Genomic DNA, 11,947 nt, shown 5'->3' with positions numbered 1-11,947 from the left:
TAATCTTTAGCCTTAGATTTGCACTACAACAATAGATAGCATTAGTTTGACCATTAGTCCTTGTGGGTTTGATAATCTTTTAAAACTACACGATAGGTTGTGCGCTTGTAGTCATAATCCGACAGACACGCCCGTCACTCATCAAGTTTTTGGCGCCGTTGTCGAGGACTAATTTAGTCAATATTGTGATTTCTTTGTTGCGCAATATAGACTAAGGCAACAAATTTTCTTTCTTTTTCTTTGTCAATTGTATGCCAGACACTCGCTTTCAGAGCAAGGAGTTGGAGCAACCAATTGACGATATCGAGCGTTATCTTAATATAAAACACCGAATCAATAATTTTTGTATTAAATACGACCTTCCAAATCCTAACACCCCATTTTCAGAACCAGAACCAATTATGGCCGATAGACCACAAAACTGTCAGTTGAAGTATTATGTTGTTCCATCGCAAGTAGAACCACATAACAATATTGCGGCCCCTGCCACTAAATTGAAACGATTTCGAGTTGAAACCTTCGTTATTATCAGTCGTTCAACAAAACCATTTTTCAGGTAGTCCTACAGATGATCCTAACTTACATTTGTCAGTGTTTGTGCAGTACGTAGACATAGTGAAAGTAAATGGTGTCAGTCAAGAAGCCATTAGACTACGTCTTTTCCCTTTTTCCTTAAGAGATAGAGCTAGAGCTTGGCTACAGTCTCCACCTTCAAACTCAGTAACCACATGGGACGAGTTGAAGAAAGTCTTCTTAGCCTGATACTTTCCACCAGGCAAACACAACTATGCTAAGAGCTCAAATCAACGGATTTAAGCAAAAAGACAATGAATCTCTTTTCAATGCTTGGGAAAGATACAAGGACATGTTGTGACTCTGTCCACACCATGGACTTGAAGAATGGATGATTATCCATACTTTCTATAATGGTTTGTTGTATAACACTAAGATGAATTTAAGTGTTGCCGCTAGCGGTGCTCTATTGGACAAACCTTATGACGAAGCTTATGAACTCATATAGAACATGGATAAAAATCATTTCAAATGGGGAGGAGAACATGCTGCTGTAGAAAAACCAACTCAGAAAAGAGGAATGTATGAAGTCAATGGCACATACCGCGTCAATGCTAAAATGGATGCACTTACTCAAAAGATTGAAAGCTTGGCCATAACACCAGCAACTACCGTAGCTGCTATAACACCAAACTGTGAATCATGTGGAACCCCTGGGTACACTAATGTTGATTGTCAGTTATTGGCTGGTGTACCCACCGACCAAGTAAACTATGCCCAAGGAAACTCATATTAAAACACTTACAATCCTAGTTGGATGAACCATCCAAAATTTTCCTATAAAAGTAGCAATGCTTTGTTTCCACCAAACCCAGCACCTGCTATTCCACCTGGCTATCAGAAAGGAGCCCATGTTGCTCCACAAGCACCTAGAAAGTCAAATCTGGAGATCATGATGGAAAAATTTATAAATACCCAAGCTCAACAAAATAAAGAATTTGCAAATCAAAACGCTCATACGAGTGAACTGATGAAACAATTGTCAAATAAGTTTGATGTTATAGCTACCCATAACAAGATGTTAGAAACTCATATCTCCCAAGTATCCCAACAACAAGCCGCAATAGGAGCCCCAGCTGGAGCATTTCCTGGTCAACCTCAACAAAATCCAAAAGGCCTCGCTAACGCTATCACACTTCGGAGTGGGACATAACTAGATGAACCAACTGACCCAAGAATTCAAAATTCGACCATGTATCAAAATTCTGGTAAAGGATCCGAAAAAGTAAACGAAGTAACCAATGATGGAAAAGAAGATGAAAGCAGAGAGGAAAAAGATAAAGAACCACCTCATGTTCCTCCACCACCATACAAACCACCTGTACCTTATCCCCAAAGGATTGTTAAATCCAAAAATGAAAGACAATTCAAGAAATTCGTGGAACTTATGAAGCAACTGAACATAACCATACCATTCACAGAAGCCATTACTCAAATGCCTTCATGTGCTAAATTCCTTAAAGAGATTCTATCCAACAAGAAAAAGCTTGAGGATGATGAAACTGTTATGCTTACTACATAATGCAGCGCTATCATTCAAAACAACATGCCTCCTAAACTGAAAGACCCTGGTAGTTTTTCCATACCATGTGTAATCGAAAAGTTTATCATAGACGAAGCTCTATGTGATTTAGGAGCCATTGTTAGTTTAATGCCCTTATCCACATGCAAAAAACTCAATTTGGGAGAATTAAGACTGTAGCGCGGTATTCGTTACCATTAGAGATATTGAGTAAATCCAAGGTAAACCATACAAGTCGAGTCGCCACCGCACTTCTATTTATCCAAAGGAATGGTTAGAAAGCTAACAAAAACCTAAAAGTTTTATTGAATCAAAAACTAGTAAAAATGTCAGAGATTGGGGTAAGGGGGTTGGTTATGCAATGGGAAGATTTTAAGCACCCAAAACATCCTAGGTACTCCTAGGGAGCCCTTTTCACACTTGTTGTAAGGTTGGTATTTTGTGAAAAATTTGTTTGTGCAAACATGATTGAAGAGATAAGAAGAGAATATACAAGTTATTTACAACTTTGTGTTTGGATGGATAAACTCATTGCCTACGTACCATCTTAAAAAAAGATTAGGATCAAAACCTCGTAGTTCGGGGTAAAAATCTCAAAACGAGTCAGTGAATTGATTGGTCCAAAAGCCTTAAAGGTCTTTTGTTATCCAAGGGAGAAAACTCAACCCAAAACCACAAATCCACCATGTGAGGATAACTTCAACATGCTAGTGAGAGGTTAACCCTATAATAAGCATGGAAGACTCATTGTCCATCACTAAGGATGTAGGTGAGTATTACATCTACCTCAAGGATAACTCAAACCTAATAGCTAAAGGTTATGAAAAAGGTTTTTTGATTAAGAGAGTGGCCATTGAAACCACAAAAGTATTTGAATGAGTTATATTTACCAATGAAAAGTATTTACAAAATATGGTCAAAGTTGTCTTAAAGGTTCAATTCAAAATAAGTGTTGTGAAAATAAAGTTTGAAAATTAACAGCATAAGGCTTAGGTTTCTAATGTTTAAAAAGAAGTGTTAAATGTTTGCACAAAAGTTTTGGCTTGGGTTAGAGTGGAGAGAAGAAGAAGAATGGCTAAAGTCCTAGTCATACAAGAGACGAGGGATAAGAAACAAGACCACAAATGGAGTTCCTCTCTTGAGATCATATTGATGATCCAAGTAGCTCCCGTCCTTTGGAATATGCAAGCAATATAAGTGTAAGCTCAAGCAATCAAATTAACCAAGCAAGCTCTTAGAAGATCCCCAGTGACTCTTGTATCTTTCACTTTGGATGAACATGGCAATGGTTCTTCAATTTGGCTCAAATAGGATTCCCTAACACAAAAGCACACACATCAAAGAGTTCTATGAAGTAAATAAAGAATGGACAAGAGTGAGTTTAGAGATTTGATCCTTCTAATCCATCTTCAACATTTAAGGTCCTTTTTACTCCATTTTTTTTGCATAGGGAATGTCCTAGAAACTAAGTCCATTTATCCATTTTTTGCATTTGGTCCACAACAATCAAAACAAAACACAAGCACAATAATATATACACAATTATGTGCTCAAGTGAGCAAAAGGCAAATTGCATTAACATACACATGTGCTCAAATGAGCAAAGGAAAAAGAAAATGAATAATATGTACAAGAATAGTAAATTGCATAAATGTAAAGAGCAAGAATTAAATGTTAATGGTTAATGGTTAGTGTTAGAGTTAGTGTGTGTCATACGGTGAACTGACTTTGGGTGTTTTTGCTTTGGAAAGCAAATGTCGCGGATAGCAAGAGTCGCCACCGACTTTTCTTTTATCCCATAAGGAAAGGTGGAAAAGAACAGGAAAGACCTTAATTAGATTTCGGGTTCGGGAGGTACATTATACAAAGGGAAGGTGTTAGCACCCTTTGTATCCATGGTTATCCATGGGCTCTTAATTGCTTGATCACTTATGTTTGTCTGAAAAAGTGTTTGTGAATTGCTTAAAGAATGTTTTGAAAAGAGAGTTTAACTTTGTAATGATTCTTGTACGAATGTATACAAAGTATTTATCTCGTTTAATTTTGAAAGCGGTTTAGAAAAAATATAACTTGGCAATGATTCTAGTACGAATGTATACCAAGTGGTGATTTTCTAGTATTTGCAAAGTGTGAGGTATGAAAAATGTTTTAGGTTGTGAGCCAGCAATTAAGAGTTATACCTACCCAAGGTCTTTATGGGCATTTCCTATCCTTATGAGGGTGAAACTGTCCTTACTATTGAGAAGTAAGTAGTCTTATCCTTTGGATGTAAAAGGGTCATCGTAGGGTCATCGATTGGTCATTGAAGGCAACATTTGTAAGGATACCTTAGCATTCGAAGGGACGATCATCATTTAACCGTAGGCTACACTGAAGGGTCATCGAGGGACAAAATCATATATTCGAAGGCAACATCCGAGGGACTATGATTTATTTTATAGGGACATGATGATTTAATCGAAGGGTCTTTGCTAAGTGTATCCCCACATTCGCGGGACATGACCATAATACCGTAATATCGTAAGGCAACAAAGAGAGGTCCAAGATCACATATTCAAAGGCAATATTTTATAATCAATTAGGTAGTTGTAATCAATTAGGTAATTAGGATGAATCTCCACATTAAAATTAATTAAATAATTAGGATGAATCTCCACATTAAAATTAACTAAGTAATTTGGATGAATCTCCACATTAAAATCAATTGAATAATTAGGATGAATCTCCACAAGGGTATCCCACAAATAAAGTGGAATACCTAGCAAGCTACCTTTTCGGGAGTATGAGAGCCCTTACAAAATTCAGCAAACAAGTCAGAATATCAAATCAGGGTGCAATCGAGAATTGCACCAAACAAAAGGAACACAGCGGTAGGACAGAATAGAACAGAACAGAAAAATCATAGAATAAAACAGATCCGATAAGCATAGAACAGAACAGAAAAATCAGCGACTGTCACGTTCGCTCCTGCCTCGCCTAGCGAAGGCTTAGCGAACGCTCGCTACATGCTCGCTTAGCGATGGGCTAGCGAGCGGCTGCGGGTTCTGGTTTTGATAACAGTACAATTTCAGCAAGCTGCACACCCTATGGCATCCATTACAGAGATTACATGGTTAAACATTCAAGATATTCATAATACTTAAATTCACATGCAAAACTTAAGATACTTTTATAAATTCAATCATAATGCCACATGCCTATTAAGAACATAAAGCGGTAATAGTAATGCAAACCTGTTTGCAATTGAATTGCAACCTTGAATTGGCAAGTCGGATTGAGTTGGGTGGCGGATTGAGTTGGGCGGAGGTAACCTTGGTGCAGATGGGTTTCCTTCAGGGTTTCCTTTAGGGTTGCTCTGAATTCTCTGGGTTAGCCTCCAGGGTTTGCTGTGCCTTCTCTCTATCTCCTCTTTCCGTTCCGTTTTTGTTCTCCCTTTTTCTGACTGAAGTTGTGGTATTTATAATGCTCTTTTTATGACCTAATGGGCTCAGAATGAAGCCCAGAATTTTCTGGTATTCGCAAGCTTCGCTAGGCGAGTGGCGTAGCGAAGGGTTCGCTAGGCGAAGGAATTGCTCGCCTAGCGAGCAAGCCAGTTCAGGCCATTTCCTGGATTTGGCCATCTGTGTGTTGGGTCTTTGTTCTCTTAAGATCAATACCTTGGAGAATGAGTTGGAGTGCCTTAAAAATGCCTTATAATATTAACGGGCAAATTTTGGGGTATGACAGTGTGCCATAAGGCAATTTAGCGCTATGTTAAGCAATCGTATCTGAGTAGCAGAATGAGTTATCCCTTAGGCGGGTGACTTCGCTGGGGATGAAAGATCAGAATGGATCGTACGCTAGATCGTATCTGAGTTGCAGAATAGGCCGTACGTTAGGCTGTATCTGACGAAATAAGGATCAGAATGGATCGTACGCTAGATCGTATCTGAGTTGAAGATCCAAATGGGTCGTACGTTAGACCGTATTGGAGTTGCAGAATGAGCCGTACGTTAGGCTGTATCTGAAGAAGAAAGTAGTCGTACGCTAGACTACACCTCGGAATGTACCGTATGCTAGGCAGTATCTGAGGGTTTGAAGATCCAAATGGGTCGTACGTTAGACCGTGTTGGGGTTGCAGAATGAGCCGTATGTTAGGCTGTATCTGAAGAAGAAAGTAGTCGTACGCTAGACTACACCTCGGAATGTACCGTACGCTAGGCAGTATCTGAGGATTTGAAGATCCAAATGGGTCGTACGTTAGACCGTATTGGAGTTGCAGAATGAGCCGTACGTTAGGCTGTATCCGAAGAGGGGTCAGAATAGATCGTACGTTAGATCGTATCTTAGTTGAAGATCCAAATGGGTCGTACGTTAGACCGTATTGGAGTTGCAGAATGAGCCGTACGTTAGGCTGTATCTGAAGAAGAAAGTAGTCGTACGCTAGACTACACCCCGGAATGTACCGTACGCTAGGCAGTATCTGAGGATTTGAAGATCCAAATGGGTCGTACGTTAGACCGTATTGGAGTAGTTGAAGAAGTCATATGTTGAGCTGAATCAGAATGAACCATACGTTAGGCTGTATCTGATAATATTTGTTGTATTTGTAGTAAATGTCTGGGATGGGCTTAAAGATGCCATCATTGGGAGGATATCAGAGTGGTTGTCGGAATGGATGTTCATGGGGATCATATCTGAAAGATGTAAATGTGATCGATAAAGATGTCCGTCTGAATGGATCTTTATTTTGACTGTATCCGGAGGATAATTAACCTGAAAAATAAAGTTAGCTTCATGCTATGTCATGATGCATGAGATGTTTTATGCTTTCGAAAGTAAATGCGAACATTGTATGCATGCGTATGCTGTGAAATGATGTAATGAATGAATTATGCGTGGGGAAAGTTCTTTTCTGGCGACTCCCTGGGGAAAATAAATCCCCATCTTCTGGTTGGAGATACTTGTATTGATGACCCTTTCTCAGCTGGGGTATTTGATTTCTGTCCGATGGTAGAAATGTTCAACAGAAGCCTGGCTGGGGGTGGACGAGATGACCAATTTGTCTAGTAATGCCAATTTCTTCTGGGGAATAACTGGCTTTGCTGGGGAATAGAATTAGCAACGGATTCATTGGAAAGCATGGTTAGACCTTCTCCTCGATCCTGAAGTCTTGCAGTAATCGCTATTTCTATTTTATGCATGCATTTTTGGTAAACATCGATCATATTAAAATGCATATATTCAAATTAAATCAATGGACGTTTACGCAAACAAAACAGAAAAAGTAAAACAAAAGCATTTTTTTGGAAATAAAATTGTATTTATTTTGAAAGAGGGCCTATAAACAGGCAATTTGAGCACAAGGAGACAGAAATCCTAGTAAGAGGAAATCGTCGAGACAACAAAGAAAAGCTATGAAGAAAAAGTCCTATTGATTTTAATTCTGCCACTATCATTATGTCTTCAAGCATCTCATCTCCTACTGTCGGATTAGAAGTGATTGGCTTGTTCAGTCCCTTTGACTTGGGTGAAGTTGTCTGAGAACGGGACATAGTCATACGCTTTTAATCCCTAATTTTTGCCTGGACCGTCTTTTCAGGTTTTCAGTCCACCAGGATACCCTTTTTTGCCCAAGCCGCCTTTTCAGATTTTCGACTTGCCGGGTGTACATTTTTTTATGTTTATCCCTAATTTTTGCCCGAACCCTTTTGGTTCGCCGGGATGCCCTTACTTTTGCCTAGATACGTCGACCTAGCGGGTCTCTTTTATTCGTAGTATTTTTTGACTATGTCTGCGTTCACGGGATGTGGGAAGTCTTCGCCATCCATCGTAGCAAGTATCATGGCTCCACCAGAGAATACCTTCTTAACTACAAATGGCCCTTCGTATGTGGGGGTCCATTTGCCTCTGGGATCACCTTGTGGTAGAATGATACGCTTGATCACCAAGTCGCCAATTTGATACACCTGTCTCTTGGCCTTTTTGTTAAATGCCTGGGTCATGCGTTTCTGATATATCTGTCCATGACAAACAGCCGCGAGTCTCTTTTCATCAATCAAATTTATCTGATCGAGTCGAGTCTGAATCCATTCATCCTCGTCTAAACCTGCCTCTTTCATGATTCTTAGAGAGGGAATCTGAACTTCCACTGGTAAGACGGCTTCCATTCCGTAGACTAAAGAGAAAGGAGTTGCCCCTGTCGAAGTTCGTACTGAAGTGCGATAACCATGAAGAGCAAATGGTAACATTTCATGCCAGTCTTTGTACGTCACTGTCATCTTTTGTATAATCTTCTTAATATTCTTATTAGCAGCCTCCACGGCGCCATTCATCTTTGGCCGGTACGGAGAAGAGTTATGGTGTTTTATTTTGAACTGCGTGCAGAGTTCAGTAATCATCTTGTTATTCAAATTGGTGCCATTGTCCGTGATCACTCTTTCAGGGATGCCGTATCGACAAATAAGACTATTCTTGATGAACCGTGCCACCACATTCTTGGTGACGGCAGCAAATGAGGCTGCCTCTACCCACTTTGTAAAGTAATCAATAGCAACAAGGATGAAACGATGTCCATTAGAAGCAGTAGGTTTAATCTCTCCGATCATATCAATGCCCCACATTGCAAAGGGCCAAGGGGCTGTCAACACGTTCAATGGAGCAGGAGGCACATGTACTTTATCCGCATAGATCTGGCACTTGTGACAAGTTCTGGAGTGGTGGTGGCAATCAGCTTCCATGGTAGACCAATAATACCCTGATCTCAGAATCTTCTTGGCCATTGTATGTCCACTAGCATGAGTCCCAAAAATACCGTCATGCATGTCTTCCATAATCTTTTCTGCTTCCTTTTTATCCACACAGCGAAGCAAAGTCGAATCATAATTACGTTTGTATAATACCCCGTTACTCAGAAAGAATTTAGCGGAGAACTTCCTCAGAAATTTTCTGTCGTTGATGGATGCCCCTGCAGGGTATTCCTGAGTTTCTAAATATCTTTTTACCTCGTGGAACCAAGGTTTCTCTTCTACTTCATCAGCATTAAGTTCATAACAGTATGCTGGTTCATCTAATCGTTCAATGGTGATCATGGGAGCTTCATTGTCCCATCTGACTCTGAACATAGATGACATGGTAGCCAATGCGTCTGCCAACTGATTCTCCTCTCGTGGAATATGTTCGAATGTAATCTCTTCAAAGTATGGGATTAATGTCAACACCCGTTCTCGATAAGGGATGAGATTCGGATGTTTAGTGTCCCATTCTCCTTTGATCTGACTGATTACTAATGCTGAGTCTCCGTACACACTCAAAAACTTGATTCTCAGGTCTATAGCGGCTCTGAGTCCCAAAATACATGCTTCATACTCAGCCATATTATTGGTACAATCGAAACATAGTCTAGCAGTGAAAGGCGTATGGCAACCCTTGGGGGAAATGATTACAACACCAACACCATTGCCCAATACATTAGAAGATCCATCAAAAACCATAGTCCATCGGGATCCCAGTTCGGGTCCTTCATCCGGTCCAGGTTCTTCATAATCAGTAACAAGCATGACATCCTCATCTGGGAACTCAAAATTCATAGATTGGTAATCATCCACTGCTTGATGAGCCAAATGATCAGTCAACACGCTTCCTTTGATTGCTTTCTGGGTAGTATACTGGATATCATACTCTGTTAAAATCATCTGCCATCTTGCTATTCTTCCGGAGAGGGCAGGTTTCTCAAATATGTATTTGATAGGATCCATATTAGAAATCAACAAAGTGGTATGATTCAACATATACTGTCTTAGTCGGCGAGCAGCCCAGGCCAGAGTACAGCAAGTTCTCTCGAGCAGTGAGTATCTTGTTTCACAGTTGGTAAACTTTTTGCTAAGGTAGTATATGGCATGCTCTTTTCGACCAGACTCGTCATGTTGCCCCAACACACACCCCATCGAATTTTCTAACACGGTCAAATACATGATTAGAGGTTTACCTTCAACTGGTGGCATCAGAATTGGAGGTTCTTGGAGGTACTTCTTGATTTTGTCAAAAGCTTCTTGACATTCATCATTCCATATCATCTCTTGATTTTTCCTCAGTAACTTGAAGATGGGTTTGCAGGTAGCGGTCAAATGGGAGATAAACCGGGCAATGTAATTCAAACGTCCCAAGAAACCTCTGACTTCTTTATCTGTACTGGGAGCTGGCATTTCTTGAATAGCTCTCACCTTGGCCGGGTCAACCTCAATTCCTCTGCCACTGACAATAAATCCCAAGAGTTTACCGGATCTTACTCCAAAGGTGCATTTGTTCGGGTTCAATCTCAGCTTGTATTTCTTCAACCTCTCAAACAATTTGTACAAATGGTCGAGATGTTCTTCTTCAGTATGAGATCTGGCTATCATGTCATCCACATATACTTCTATTTCATGATGGATCATATCATGGAACAAAACCACCATAGCACGCTGGTACGTTGCCCCGGCGTTCTTTAAACCGAATGGCATTACTTTGTAACAGAAAGTGCCCCATTGTGTCACAAATGTAGTTTTTTCCATGTCTTTAGGTGCCATCTTAATCTGGTTATAACCCGAGAATCCATCCATGAAGGAGAATACCCTGTGTTGAGCGGTGTTATCTACCAGAACATCAATGTGCGGAAGTGGGAAGTCATCTTTGGGACTCGCTTTATTCAAATCTCTGTAATCTACGCACATTCGCACCTTACCATCCTTCTTTGGCACTGGTACCACATTAGCAACCCATTGGGGATAAGAAGTAACAGCTAGAAAACCGGCATTAAACTGTTTCATAACTTCGACTTTGATTTTCTCGGACATTTCAGGACGCATGCGACGAACCTTTTGCTTAACAGGACGACAATCTTCCTTCATCGGAAAACGATGCACTACTATATCAGTATCCAATCCTGGCATGTCTTCGTAAGACCAAGCAAAAATCTCAATATAGTCATGTAACATCTGAATCAATCTTTCCTTGACACTGTCTCCCAAGCCTGCTCCTATTTTGACTTCTTTCTTGTCCACTTCAGTACCCAAGTTTACAATTTCGATTGACTCTTCATGCGGCTGTACAGTCCTCTCTTCTTGCAGTACCAGTCTGGCAAGCTCTTCAGGTACTTCACAATCTTCCTCACTTCCATCCTCGGTTTGGTAGATCGGATTTTCGAAGTCATAATTAACAGTAGCAGAAATATTATCAACAGGATCTAGAGTGGGTGTGGATCTGCAATTCGTTACGTGAGTGTGTGTAAGAAAACATAACTTGTTCGAAAGATGACAGGAAAGATAAAGAGCACAATATTTGAATGCAAAAAGGTCCATTGATTTATTGAATGTGAATATGCTTATGAAAATGACAAAACCCTTAACAAATTAGCTATTGTGCCCCGGGCATAGACACAATGCTTTAAGAAGTTCAATTGTAAAAACTAAAAAATTTGCAACACTAAAATAGACAATAACAATTACTCCTGACTAAAGGAAATCGGGATAGTGTCTTCAGCCTTCCAATTATTGAGCCCGTCACCAATTGTTGGGAAAATCCAGCTATCCAGGTCACGATCACTATCAGCATCCTCTACAGCATTAATCTGATCTTTGACCATCTTTTCAGGGTTAAACCCCAGGCCAGACTTATCAGACTTGTAAGGTACATCGATCAGTTGACCCCAGCCAGTACGACCACTATCTTTAACCACGGCTTGAGCATCTTTCAGAGAAATCATAGCAGGAGGAGCACGAATAACCTTGGGCACAAGGGGAGTCGGCTTAAGGACAGGACTGGGCGGAGGAACCACTTCAAATGACTGAGAAGGAGTCTCGAAGAATTCGCCATCCATCTCGACGTATCTGAAGG

At 40.3% G+C, this 11,947-nt stretch overlaps 1 non-coding gene across 1 annotated transcript; it reads right to left on the bottom strand.

The window, feature by feature from the left end:
* Positions 1 to 787: 787 nt before the first annotated feature.
* On the bottom strand, positions 788 to 894 carry LOC127089702 (small nucleolar RNA R71). The gene has a single exon (XR_007791260.1). It is a non-coding gene; the product is annotated as a small nucleolar RNA R71 (small nucleolar RNA).
* Positions 895 to 11,947: the final 11,053 nt, after the last annotated feature.

Source organism: Lathyrus oleraceus, chromosome 5, assembly GCF_024323335.1.
Source record: "Lathyrus oleraceus cultivar Zhongwan6 chromosome 5, CAAS_Psat_ZW6_1.0, whole genome shotgun sequence".
Classification (NCBI taxonomy): domain Eukaryota; kingdom Viridiplantae; phylum Streptophyta; class Magnoliopsida; order Fabales; family Fabaceae; genus Lathyrus; species Lathyrus oleraceus.
Note: the sequence above shows the minus strand (reverse complement) of the source record. Positions and strands in the feature narration are given on the sequence as shown.